The sequence below is a fragment of the Moschus berezovskii genome, chromosome 22 (genome assembly GCF_049115385.1).
Source record: "Moschus berezovskii isolate FMDL1 chromosome 22, NW_MosBer_1.0, whole genome shotgun sequence".
Taxonomy (NCBI): domain Eukaryota; kingdom Metazoa; phylum Chordata; class Mammalia; order Artiodactyla; family Moschidae; genus Moschus; species Moschus berezovskii.
In genome coordinates this window covers 23,495,680-23,509,871 of record NC_142481.1, presented here as the reverse complement: position 1 = coordinate 23,509,871, position 14,192 = coordinate 23,495,680, and the positions used below count along the sequence as shown (strand labels likewise).

The 14,192-nt window shown below is 38.7% G+C and overlaps 1 protein-coding gene across 1 annotated transcript in view; it reads left to right on the top strand.

Annotated features, from left to right (window-relative positions):
- Positions 1-14,192, top strand: part of HYDIN (HYDIN axonemal central pair apparatus protein) — a 415,120-nt gene that overhangs the window by 9,763 nt on the left and 391,165 nt on the right. The window contains exon 2 of the mRNA XM_088830541.1: positions 10,754-10,868. The gene's annotated coding sequence lies outside the window, so the exon portion shown is untranslated. The remainder of the gene's footprint in view (positions 1-10,753; positions 10,869-14,192) is intronic.

The window sequence follows — 14,192 nt, the reverse complement described above, 5'->3', positions numbered from 1 at the left end:
AATTTCACGGTTCCCAAATAAATTTCTGTTTGGATAGTAGATGCTTTTCTGGTTGGCCTAATGGCCAAGTACCAAAAAGCTAAAAGCTCGATACTGCGTAGAGTCACTTGGTATGTTTTAGGGCATGTGATTAAAACAATAATCCTCAATAAGTTTATGATTTTGTATTTCTAATCAGTGCACACTTTATATAAAACAGTTTATATTAAAGTTTTTAATAAGATGGAAGTTTTCTCCTCATTCTATTGTTTTTTCTTAGTTTTGGCCAATACAGAAAATGAAGGTAATTTATCTTTAGATAAGCACAAGTTTATATTGGAATGTTTTGATTTATAACCACAAATATGGAAGATACCAACTTTTCTTTATGAATATGAAATCTTTTAGTGAAAATATTTGGAAATTACCCGTCACTGAGCATAGGTTAGCATTTGGTTTCATTCAACTAAAAGTTTTCTGTAAAAGTGTAATCTGCTTATGTTCACATAAAGGTTGTATGTGCATGTGTGCTAAGTCGCTTCAGCCCTGTCCAACTCTGTGACGCTATGAATTGTAGCTCTCCAGGCTCCCATGTCCATGGCGATTCTCCAGGCAAGAATACTGGAGTGGGTTGCCGTGCCTGCCTCCAGGGGATCTTCCCGACTCAGGGATCAAACCTGCGTCTCTTAGTCTCCTACATTGGCAGGCAGGTTTGTTACCACTAGTGCCACCTGGGAAGCCCAGTAGGTTATATACTCAATTACAAATACAGTGTTTCTCTAATTTTCTCAAGATCTTGATTGTCATGTCTTTATAGCGGCCTAATAGATTAACTAGGTGTAGTCATTCTTCGTTCCCTTACACCAAGTGCAGGAGCATGAGTTTAACCTGTTACCAGGGATTTAATAATATTTAATATTGCAGCCATCTGGTGATGTCCATCTGCAGAATCTTCTCTTGTTTTGTTGGAAAAGGGTATTTGCTATGACCAGAGCATTCTCTTGGCAAAACTCAGCCTTTGCTTTGCTTCATTTTGTACTCCAAGGCCAAATTTGCCTGTTACTCCAGGTGTCTCTTGACTTTCTACTTTTGCATTCGAGTCCCCTATATTGAAAAGGACGTCTTTTTTTGGTGTTAGTTCTAGAAGGTCTTACAGGTCTTCATAGAACCGTTCAGCTTCTTCAGCATTACTGGTTGGGGCATAGACTTGGATTACTGTGATACTGAGTGGTTTGCCTTGGAATCGAGCAGAGATTGTTCTGTCGTTTTTGAGGTTGCACCCAAGAACTGCATTTGATACTCTTGTTGACTATGATGGCTACCCCATTTCTTCTAAGGGATTTTTGCCCACATAGATATAATGGTCATCTGAGTTAAATTCATTCATTCCAGTCTATTTTAGTTCACTGATTCCTAAAATGTTGATGTTCACTCTTGCCATCACCTGTTTGACCACTTCCAATTTGTCTTGATTCATGGATCTAACATTCCAGGTTCCTATGTAGTATTGTTCTTTACAGCATCAGACTTGACTTCCATCACCAGTCACATTTACAACTGGGTGTTTTTGCTTTGGCTCCATCTCTTCAGTCTTTCTGGAGTTATTTCTTCACTGTTCTCCAGTAGCTATTAGACACCTACCAACCTGGGGAGTTCATCTTTCAATGTCCTATTGTTTTGCCTTTTCATACTGTTCATGGGGTTCTCAAGTCAAGAATACTGAACTGGTTTGCCATTCCCTTCTCCAGTGGACTGCATTTGTCAGAACTCTTCACCATGACCCGTGATGTCTCCATCATGACACCTGATGCAAAGAACCCACTCACTGGAAAAGACCCTGATGCTAGGAAAGATTGCAGGCAGGAGGAGAAGGGAACAACAGAGAATGAGATGGTTGGATGGCATCACCGGCTCAATGGACATGAATTTGAGTAAGCTCTGGGAGTTGGTGGTGGACAGGGAACCCTGAAATTCTGCATCCATGGGGTTGCAAAGAGTTGGATATGACTGAGCGACTGAACTGAACTGAATATTGCAGCCGCATTGTTGGTTTGTGGCTTAAATTTGTTATGACATCGTTAAGGAACACATTTGTAGAGATCGTTCTTTTTCTCTATTTATGTACACTATGCTGAGAAGATACTTTGATTTTAAAAAGTCTTTGTAGCTTTGTGGATAAACCTATTTTGTTTACATGTATATCTACATCGTTTTCCTCTTTAAGATTATATGTCAACACCTAATTAATTTACTGAGCAAGACAGATGTGCTTTTATTGTCTAGACTTTTGGGAGTTTCTATTCTGTTTCCAGTGAACTCCAGGGCTGAAAAATTAGTCTTTATATTATGCTAGCTGAGAAAATTCAAAACAAGCACAAACATCCTAATTTCCTTTTTTTTTTTTTTAGAGTAAACATCATTCCTGCAACTATTTAATACCTCTAGTAATGTTAATCTGTTCCTGGAGCTATTTTTATTGCACATACATTTTGGGTTGTTCAATGTGAAATAAATTGATTTTTCTAGTCTCAAAAAAATTTTATTTGTAGTAGTATATATATTTTAATGAAGTATAGGGCTTCCCTGGTGGTTCAGATGGTAAGGAATTCTGCCTGCAATGCAGTTGACCTGGTTTTGATCCCTGAGTCAGAAAGATCCCTTGGAGAGGGTATAGCTACCTACTGTAGTATTCTTACCTGGAGAATCCCATGGACAGAGGAGCCTGGTGAACGAACAGTCCATGCAGTTGCAAAGAGTCAGACACAACTGAGTGACTAACAACACACTATTGAGGCATAGTTGATGTACAGTTCAGTTCAGTTGCTCAGTTATGTCAGACTCTGCGACCCTATGGACTGCAGCACGCCAGGCCTCCCTGTCCATCACCAACTCCTGGAGCTTACTCAAACTCATGTCCATTGAGTCAGTGATGCCGTCCAACCATCTCATCCTCTGTCGTCCCCTTCTCTGGCCTTCAGTCTTTCCCAGCATCAGGGTCTTTTCAAATGAGTCAGCTCTTTGCATCAGGTGGACAAAGTAAGAGTTTGAGCTTCAACATCAGTCCTTCCAATGAATATTCAGGACTGATTTCCTTTAGGATGGACTGGTTGGATCTCCTTGCAGTTCAAGTGATTCTCAAGAGACTTCTCCAACACCACAGTTCAAAATCATCAATTCTTAGGTGCTCAGCTTTCTTTATAGTCCAACTCTCACATCCATACATGTCTACTGGTAAAACCATAGCTTTGGCTAGATTGACCTTTGTAGGCAAAGTAATATCTCTGCTTTTTAATATGCTGTCTAGGTTGGTTATAACTTTCCCTTCCAAGGAGTAAGCGTCTTTTAATTTCATGGCTGCAGTCACCATCTGCAGTGATTTTGGAGACCCCAAAAATAAAGTCTCTCACTGTTTTATCTGTTTCCCCATCTATTTGCCTTGAAGTGATGGGACTGGATGCTATGATTTTAGTTTTCTGAATGTTGAGCTTTAAGCCAACTTTTTCACTCTCACTTTCATCAAGAGGCTCTATAGTTCTTCTCTTTCTGCCGGAAGGGTGGGGTCATCTGCATATCTGAAATTATTGATAATTCTCCCAGCAATCTTGATTCCAGCTTCTGCTTCATCCAGCCTGGCATTTCACATGATGTACTCTGCATATAAGTTAAATAAGTAGGGTGACAATATACAGCCTTGACATACTCCTTTTCCAATTTGGAACCAGTCTGTTGTTCCATGTCTGGTTCTAACTGTTGCTTCTTGACCTGGATACAGATTTCTCAGGAGACAGGTAAGGTGGTCTGGTACTCCCATCTCTTGAAGAATTTCCACAGTCATATCATTTGCAAATAATCTCCTCCCATTCAGTAGAACTTTTTTTTCTTCTTGATGGGATTATTTTTTTTTGCTGTGTAAAAGCTTTTAATTTGGTCCCATTTATTTTTGCTTTTGTTTCCTTTGTAGTAGAAGACAGATCTACTACATTGCTACAATATATGTCAAAGTGTTCTGCATGTGTTTTCTTCTGGGAGTTTTATAAATACTTAATTTAAAAAAACACTTTATCAGTTTTCAGATAAGTAAGATGGTGTCTTAGTAACTTCTAGGGGTGACCAGTGAAAATTTTTTATAGTTTTTTAAAAAAATTATCTATAGAAACTTCTGGGTGCTTATTTAGATGTATCTTAATGAATTACAGTTATTGTTTTTGCTCGATGCTCAAGTTATCCTAATTGGCATGTGTGGGTCAGAGAGAGGATCCTTCAAGTTGATACTAGGTCATTTTTAAAATAATTCAGTCTCTGATAGTTTCCATACTTTCTGGCACAACTCAGTTCCATCTTTTATGTTTTCTGCCCATACCTGCTACCATCCTGACCTTAGTGGGAATGTCTGTAGTACTGTGGTTCTCAAACTTGGTCTCAAGACTCTTTTACCCTTTTAAAAATTATTGAGGAATCCAAAGAACTTTATAGTTTATGGGAGTTATATCTGTTGATATTTTCCATATCAGAAATTTAAACTGAGAAACATTTTATTAATTCAAAAATAATGATAAAACTATTTTAGGTTAACAGATTTTTTTATGAAAAATAATTTTCAAAACAAAAGTCAGTGAGAAGCACGGCATTGTTTACATTTTTCCAAATCTTTTTTTGTTTATGTGTTTTAATAGAAGACTGCTAGGTTCTCATATCTGTTCTTACATTCAGTCTGTCGCAACACACTGTTTTTGTTTTATTGAAGTACCTAAAATCTGGCCTCACACAGCTATGTGATTGGAAAGGGAGGAGTATTAAACAACCGCTTTAGGTAGTTAGGAATATTCTTTGATGCCACTCCAGAATCTGACAGATGATAGTTTCTTAAAATTCAGTTGCAATGAAGAATGTTAAACTAAATTAATGACCTTTTATACTCTGTTACACTAATATCCATTGGTCTGTCTTGAGCTTTGAGTGGGTCCCTTACATACAGGTGGTTTTGTAACGCCATGAATTTGTCCTTTGGAAAATATCAGTTCCTTGAGTTTTGCAGATCTTGCAAATGTTGACACATCTGATTATATGGTATCAAAAAAGAATCACATTTTTAAATATCTCAACTAATGTCTCCAATGTAACTACTGAGAAACTGTCATTCTCACGATGGTGAACAAAATTTTTCTTAAATTCTGATTTTCACATGTGTGCTTGAATGTTATGGCAGCAAATATTGTCAGTTGTTTTCCTTGAAGTGATAGCTCACTTTATCAATTTTTGAGAAAATATCTGTCAAAAATACATCTGAGTAACTACAGTTTATCTGCTGGTTGTTCTTTAAAGTAAAAAAAGTAAAGCTTCAATTTACAACTCAGTCTCACAAATGCTTTTCCTGAAGACAGCCATCATACTTGGATATGCAGCAGAAGTGCTTTGTGTATAGTTCCCATTTCTTCTCCTAGAATATTAAAGACGTGTTCTCAGGGGTCGAGACTTGATAAAATTCATCATGTTTATTACGTCATCAAAGATATTCTTTTTAAAAAATGTTGTATTTTGTTTATTTGTAATTGAAGGATAGTTGTCTTACAATGTTATGTTGGTTTCTGCTGTACAGCAGTGTGAATCAGCCATTTTTTGTTGTTCAGTCGCTCAGTCGTGTCCGACTCTCCACGACCCCATGAATCACAGCACGCCAGGCCTCCCTGCCCATCACCAACTCCTTGAGTACACTCAAACTCATGTCCACAGAGTCGGTGATGCCATCCAGCCATCTCATTCTCTGTCGTCCCCTTCTCCTCCCGCCCCCAACCTTTCCCAGAAAGTGAAGAGGAACTCAAAAGCCTCTTGATGAAAGTGAAAGAGGAGAGTGAAAAGGTTGGCTTGAAGCTCAACATTCAGAAAACAAAGATCATGGCATCTGGTCCCATCACTTCATGGGAAATAGATGGAAAAACAGTGCAGTGTCAGACTTTATATTTTTGGGCTCCAAAATCACTGCAGATGCTGATTGCAGCCATGAAAATAGAAGACGCTTACTCCTTGGAAGGAAGGTTATGACCAACCTTGATAGTATATTAAAAAGCAGAGACATTACTTTGCCAACAAAGGTCCGTCTAGTCAAGGCAATGGTTTTTCCCGTGGTCATGTATGGATGTGAGAGTTGGACTGTGAAGAAGGCTGATCGCCGAAGAATCGATGCTTTTGAACTGTGGTGTTGGAGAAGACTCTTGAGAGTCCCTTATACTGCAAGGAGATCCAACCAGTCCATTCTAAAGAGTCAGCCATAAGTATGTATATATCCCCTCCATCTTGGAATCCCCGCCAATCCAACCCCTCTGGGTTGTCACAGAGTGCTGGCCTGGGGTCCCTATGTTATATATAGCAGCTTCCCACTATTTATCTGTTTTACACATGGTAATGTGTATAGTTGGTGATGGACAGGGAGGCCTGGTGTGCTGCAGTCCATGGGGTTGCAAGGAGTCAGACATGACTGAACGACTGAACTGAACTGAACTGAGTGCGTAAAAGTGTATATTTGTCAGTGCTGCTCTTAGTTTGTTCCCCCTTCTCCTTCCCCCGCTGTGTCTACAAGTTTGTTCTCTATGGCTGCATGTCTATTCCTACTCTGCAAGTAAGTTCATCAGTACCATTTTTCTAGGTTCCATATATATGGGTTATATCAAAGGTACTCTTAAGTAAAAATGGCTTCTCCTCCCACCACTATAATATGGTGATGAAGAATGACTACTGGTATAGTTTGTTGCCACTATGGTGATTTATGCTGACACCAGCAATTTTGCTCGTTGCTTTTATATTACATTTACTGTTAACATAGTGAAAAAGGGAAATAAATAATGTCTTGGTTTGGGTCCACACAACACACTTTGAGAACTGGGGCTCTTTTCCCCATTATATCAGCTGCTGAGATTTAAAAATTTTATTTTTATTTATATTAATGAGATATTAGTTCCTATTTTTGAGGCTTTTAAAAGCATAAATGAGTGTTTCATTTTTCCATTTTTTGAAATCTGTGAAGATTAGCATAGAGCATATTTTTCTCTTTGGCTCTACTAATATGATTAATTATATTAATGGATTTCCTAATAGCGAACTCTTACTACATTTCTGAAATAAGCACTGCTTTATCTTGATGGGTTATTGGATTCTGTTTGCTAATACTAATTACAATATTTGCTTTAATATTTACAAATGAGATTGGTTTATATCTTTGTCTTATTGAGCAGTATTTTTCTGATTTTATAATCATTATTATATTTGCTTTATAAAAAAAATTTGGATGTTTTCTTTTTTCCCCAACTCTCTGAAGTAGTTTAAATAGCATTTGCATCGTCTTTGAGGTTTAGTAGACTTCTTTGTGAAACAATCTTAGCTTGGTATATTTTTGGCAGGGAACTCTTACGATTTCCTATATTTCTTTTTCCCAGGTGGACTCTAGTGGTAAAGAATCTGCCTGCCAATGCAGGAGACATACGAAATGCAGGTTCGATACCTGAGTTGGGAAGATCCCCTGGAGAAGAACTGGCAATCCACTCTAGTATTCTTGTGTGGGAAATCCCATGGACAGAGGACCATGGATTTGCAAAGAGTCAGACTTGACTGAGCATGTGTGCGTGCACACATATTTCTTTTTACAAAATTCATTTGTTTAGAGCCTCTGTTTCTATTAGTGTTAGTTTTGATACATTTACCTAGAGTTTTGTTTATGTCATCTAAATTTTCTCAAACATTTTCTCTTGTAGAATTGTCTGATTGCAGCCATGAAATTAAAAGGCGCTTACTCCTTGGAAGGAAAGTTATGACCAACCTAGATAGCATATTAAAAAGCAGAGGCATTACTTTGCCAACAAAGGTTTGTCTAGTCAAGGCTATGGTTTTTCCAGTGGTCATGTATGGATGTGAGAGTTGGACTGTGAAGAAAGCTGATCGCCAAAGAATTGATGCTTTTGAACTGTGGTGCTGGAGAAGACTCTTGAGAGTCCCTTGGACTGCAAGGAGATCCAACCAGTCCATTCTAAAGGAGATCGATCCTGGGTGTTCATTGGAAGGACTGATGCTAAAGCTGAAACTCCAATACTTTGGCCACCTCGTTTGACGAGTTGACTCACTGGAAAAGAGTCTGATGCTAGGAGTGATTGGGGGTGGGAGGAGACGGGGACGACAGAGAATGAAATGGCTGGATGGCATCACCGACTCGATGGACATGAGTTTGGGTGAACTCCGGGAGTTGGTGATGGACAGGGAGGCCTGGTGTGCTGTGATTCATGGGGTCACAAAGAGTTGGACACGACTGAGCGACTGAACTGAACTGATACCTTTTTAAAAAAATCAGGTTACCTCTTTCTATTTTGTTGATTAATTTTCAGAGAACAAGCTTTTTTGATTTACTTACTGTTTATTTCTCTTTTCTAACTCATCAATTTCTGCTTAAAATTTTAAATTGAGATATAATTTACATATAACATTATTTCAAGTGTGCAGCATAGTGATTCAGTATATGTATATATTGCAAAATGACCACCACCACTAGTTAGCATTTGTCATCATACATAGGTTACAAATTTTCTTTTTCTTACAGTGAGAACTTTGAAGATCTACTTTCCTGGCAACTTTCAAGATTGCAGTATTAACTATAGACAGTTGACTCTTGACCAACATGGATTTGAACTGTGTGGGTCTACTTACATGTGGCTTTCTTTCACTAAATACATATTATATACATACACTACACTATCCACAGTTGTTTGAATTCGTGGTTGTGGAACTGTGTATATGGAAGGCTGACTGTAATGTTATACTTGAATTTTCGACTGCATGGAGGGTTGGTGTCCCAATTCCTGACTTGTTCAAGTGTCAGCTGTATATGTATTAACCTCCATCTCTGGCAACCACCAAGCTTTTCTCTGTATAGATCATGGGACCTGGGACCTATATTCCCTGTATAGGTCACGGGACCTCGCTTTTACATTTTTAATTTTGTATATTCTACATATAAATGAGATCATGGGTTATTTGTCTTTCTCTGACTTATTAATATTTCTTTTAACATAATACCGTTTAGATCCAACCATGTTGTCTCAAATGGCAAAATTATTTTTTTTTTATAACTGAGTAATCCATTGTATATATACCACATGTCCCTCATCCACTCATCTGTTGATGGATAGCTTGCTTCCATATCTTGGCTAGTCTAAATTTAATGCTGCAGTGAACATTGAACATGAAAGTGAAAGTTGCTCAGTTGTGTCTGACTCTGAAACCCCATGGACTATACAGTCCATGAAATTCTCTAGGCCAAAATACTGGAGTGGGTAGACTTTCCCTTCTACAGGGGATCTTCCCAACCCAGGGATCGAGCCCAGGTCTCCCACATTGCAGGTGGATTCTTTATCAACTGAGCCACAGGGGAAGCCCAAGAATACTGGAGTGGGTAGCCTATCCCTGCTCCAGAGGATCTTCCTGACCCAGGAATCGAACCAGGTTCTGAATTGCAGGCAGATTCTTTACCAGCTGAACTATGAGGGAAATGCATATATATATATATATATTTATATATACATATTTGAATTAGTGTTTTTGTTTTCTTTGGGTATATACCCTGAAGGGAAATTACTGGATTACATGACAGTTTTATTTTTAATTTTTTGAAGGCTGGGGAAGCTGGTTCCTGTTATTGATGAGGGAAACTTTCTCAGGCTGAGGAGTTTCCTCTTAGCACTGAGCAGGGCCAGCCTGGGGGATGACAATGATGCAGACAAAATGAAACTATTCTTCCTATCTTTTTTGTGTGGTTATTTTCAATTTTTTGGCTCCATTGTATTGCTGAGTGTGCTGCAGTCCATGGGGTCACAGAGTTGGCACAACTGAGGGACTGAACTGAACTGAACTGTGTTGGACTCCTTAAGTGGACTCCTGAGCTCTCCCAGAGCTATTTTCATTCATGGATAGGTGTCTAATTGTTACCCTTTGTGAGGGGTGTTTCCTACTTCACAGTCTTGATGAAGTCACTCTTGTTCAGTCCTTTAAACATGTCACACTGTTGTCTTTTAGGAGCATGATTTCTAAGAAGATGCTGTTGTAATTGTTATTAATACATTTATTTCTCTTTAGTAATATGTCTTTTTTCCTCTTTTGACTGCTTTCAAGATTTTCTCCTTATTTTGTGTTTTCAGAGGTTGAATTTTAATATGCATACATCTGACTTGGGTATTTATCTTGGTTGGTAGTTTAGATCTATAGTTTCATATATGCCATTAATTTTGGAAATTCTTAGCCGTTATCCCTCAAAATATTTATTCTATCCCATTCTCTGTCTTTTTTCCTTCTGAAGTTGTAATTGCACATCTATTAGATCATTTGTTGTCTTATAGTTCTTGGATGCTATACACTGTTTTTATTTTTAGATGTTTTTTTTCTTTGTTCAGTTTGTATACTTTTCAAATTTGCTGATGAAGCTTTGTTAAGTCTACTGATGAGTCTGCCAGTAACAGTCTTGGTCTCTGTTACTGTGTTTTTGTTTCTAGCCTGTCTTTTTTTTTTTCCTTATAGTTTCCCTTTCTGCTGAAATGACTCATTTGACAATGAGTATTGTCTACTTTTTCCACCGGAGTCTTTGCCATATTTTTCATAGTTATTTTAAATTCCCTATCTGATAGTACCAATATCAATGTCATATGTGAGTCTGGTTCTCTTGATTGGTTTGTCTCTTGGCATTGTGGGTTCTCTTGCTTTTTGGAATACCATGTAAGTGGTATTATTATTATTTTTTAAATAGGGGAGATGAAGAAGGATCTGCGCAGGGCTCCATGGCCTTCCTGCACAGCTGCTCTTGCCCCCCCAAACCTGTACCATGAAGACTACTTTCTCAGGACTCCTGTCATAATTTTTTTGTGAGTACCCATTGAAATCTGTTGAAAGAGGGACCAGTGAGTGGTGTGAAGTCCCCTTTATCTGCAGCCTTTAGAGCTCCAAATTCTGTCTACCAGCCAGTACTTAGCCTCCACCAATACAATTCTAGGTGAATTCTTCTTACCAGTATTCAAATGCCCCAAGTAAACAAATGCTTGCGTTTCCCATCTCCCTGTAGGCATTTGTCTCTCAGGTTTGGGGCTAGTTGACATGTCTTCAGCTTCAGCTCTTTGATGGATTCAGGAAAGGTCATTGACTTGCAGTTTGTTGAATGTTTTTTTCAATTGTAAGGTCTTTTTCCAGCTATTAATCAAACCCCAAGCTTACTCCTTTTTACCCCACTCACCACCACCCCCAGTATCTCTGCTGGTCGGATGACTCTTTGTCCTTTTTTACACCAGTTTTGTCCCCCTTTTACTCAAGAGGTGTCTTCATTTGAATGGTAAATTGTGTGATCACCCTGTCCTTGAAAATATTACATAATGAGTTTTCACTGGGAACATATGTTAACTCTGGATGAATTTGTTTATCTTGGATAAAAATCAAATGTTGAAGGCCATTTTGGCTATATTCTAAAGGACATGGAGAGAAAAGGTGTAAATGAAAGACACGTCAACCAAATCCAATGTGTAGACTTTGTTTGGGTCCTGTTTTAGTCCAAAATAATTATTTTTACACAATCAGGAGCATTTGAACATGGACTAGGTATTAGACATTATAAAAATATTGTTATTCTGTTAAGTATTATGAAGATATTATAGTTATGTTTTTTAAAAATATTATTTGTTATAAATTCTGATATATTTTGAGGTGAAATGTTATGATAGCGGGAATTTATTTAAACGTGCTCAAAAATAAAAATGAAGGTGAAGAGAGAGAGAAGTTTCATAGGTAAAAACAAGAATGACAAAATATCAATAATTACTGAAGCTAGATAATAGGTAATTATTTTATAATCTCATCTTTATTGTAGTTTTTGTCAACTTCCATAATAAATACTTTAAAAAGAGAATCAGGAATATAATCAGGAATCTTTTTTTTTAAAAGGTTCAGTTCAGTCGCTCAGTTGTGTCCGACTCTTTGCGACCCCATGAATCACAGCATGCCAGGCTCCCTTGTCCATCACCAACTCCCAGAGTTCACTCAAACTCATGTCCATCAAGTCAGTGATGCCATCCAGCCATCTCATCCTCTGTCGTCCCCTTCTCCTGCCCTTAATGCTTCCCAGCATCAGGGTCTTTTCCAATGAGTCAACTCTTCACATGAGGTGGCCAAAGTATTAGAGTTTTAACCTTAGCATCAGTCCTTCCAATGAACACCCAGGACTGATCTCCTTTAAAATGGACTGGTTGGATCTCCTTGCAGTCCAAGGGACTCTCAAGAGTCTTCTCCAGCACCACAGTTCAAAAGCATCAATTCTTTGGCGATCAGCTTTCTTCACAGTCCAACTCTCACATCCATACATGACCTCGGGTAAAACCATAGCTTTGACTCGGACCTTGGTTGGCAAAGTAATATCTCTGCTTTTTAATACACTATGTAGGGTGGTAATAACTTTGCCTCCAAGGAGTAAGTGTCTTTTAATTTCATGGATGCAATCACCATCTGCAGTGACTTTGGAGCCCAAAAAATAAAGTCTGACGCTCTTTCCACTGTTTTTCCATCTATTTCCCATGAAGTGATGGGACCAGATGCCATGATCTTAGTTTTCTGAATGTTGAGCTTTAAGCCAACTTTTTCCCTCTCCTCTTTCGCTTTCATCAAGAGGCTTTTTAGTTCTTCTTCACTTTCTGCCATAAGGGTGTTGTCATCTGCATATCTGCGGTTATTGATATTTCTCCTGGCAATCTTGATTCCAGTTTGTGCTTCTTCCAGCCCAGCGTTCCTCATGATGTACTCTGCATATAAGTTAAATAAGTAGGGTGACAATATACAGCCTTGACGTACTCCTTTTCCTATTTGGAACCAGTCTGTTGTTCCATGTCCACTTCTAACTGTTGCTTCGTGACCTGTATATAGGTTTCTTAAGAGGCAGGTCAGGTGGTCTGGTATTCCCATCTCTTTCAGAATTTTCCACAGTTTATTGTGATTCACACAGTCAAAGGCTTTGGCATAGGTAATTATTTTTAAAAGGTAATTATCCTGAAATTGGGCTTCCCTGGTGGCTCAGATGGTAAAGCGTCTGTCTGCAATGCAGGAGACCTGGGTTCATTCCCTGGGTTGGGAAGATCCCCTGGAGAAGGAAATGGCAACCTACTCTAGTACTCATGCCTGAAAAATTGCCATGGACTGAGGAGCCTGGTAGGCTTCAGTCCATGGGGTCGTAAAGAGTCAGACATGACTGAGTGACTTCATTTTCTTTCACACTTTCTATCCTAAAATTTAAAGTGGTAAAGGTGAAGTTTTCTTGTGGCAGATCAGAGGTCAGGCAACCCTGCCTAAAATTTCATTTGAAAGCTTCCTGTGCTTCAGTGGGTATTCGGGTAATCAGATAATATGGTATATTACAGGTATAGGGAGGGGGGGAAAAAAAGGGGAAATGCCATAGTTTTAATGTAGTTCAGTCCTGCAGACCTACATTGGACCCAGAGGAGGGAATGAACCATGCAGGTATCTTATTAATCCTGGTTCAATTTAGTGTCTATTTTGTGCAAACTTGAGCTTCCCTGGTGGCTCAGATGGTAAAGAATCCTCCTGCAATGTGGGAGATTTGGGTTTGATCCCTAGGTTGGGAAGAGCTGCTGGAGAAGGAAACAGCTACCCATTGCAGTATTCTGGCCTGGAGAATTCCATGGACAGAGGAGCCCGCTGACAGGCTACATCCATGGGGTTGCAAAGAGGCGGACACGACCGAGCGACTTTCACTTCACTTCGTGCAAACTTACCTTAGAAAGGGTATGTTTTGCTTTGCTTTCCTTTTATCCAGGTTCTCAGTGTTGCTCTATTCTCCCCTGTTTTCATAATATGGAGAGACAAATGCCTTGGGAAGGGGAGATCAAGGCTATAAACTCCATGGGGGCAACAACTATTCACTGCTTTGAACTAGATATACCTAGTACCATTACTGTACATGAAAAGCATTTAATAAGTAATGGATGATTTATGTCAGCTTCATTTAAAATGAAAACAAAATTGTGTAGCTGCATATAGACCACCTTTCTTTCAAATATATTTATGGAAATGATTAGGAGAGGACAGTGATTCTCTCTTCTCCTCTAAAAGTCCTTAGCTCTAGTTCAGCCAAGAAATCAAGAGACTGTAATATCCTGTCTACAGAAAGTTGAAATGACAGGTACCCTTAAATA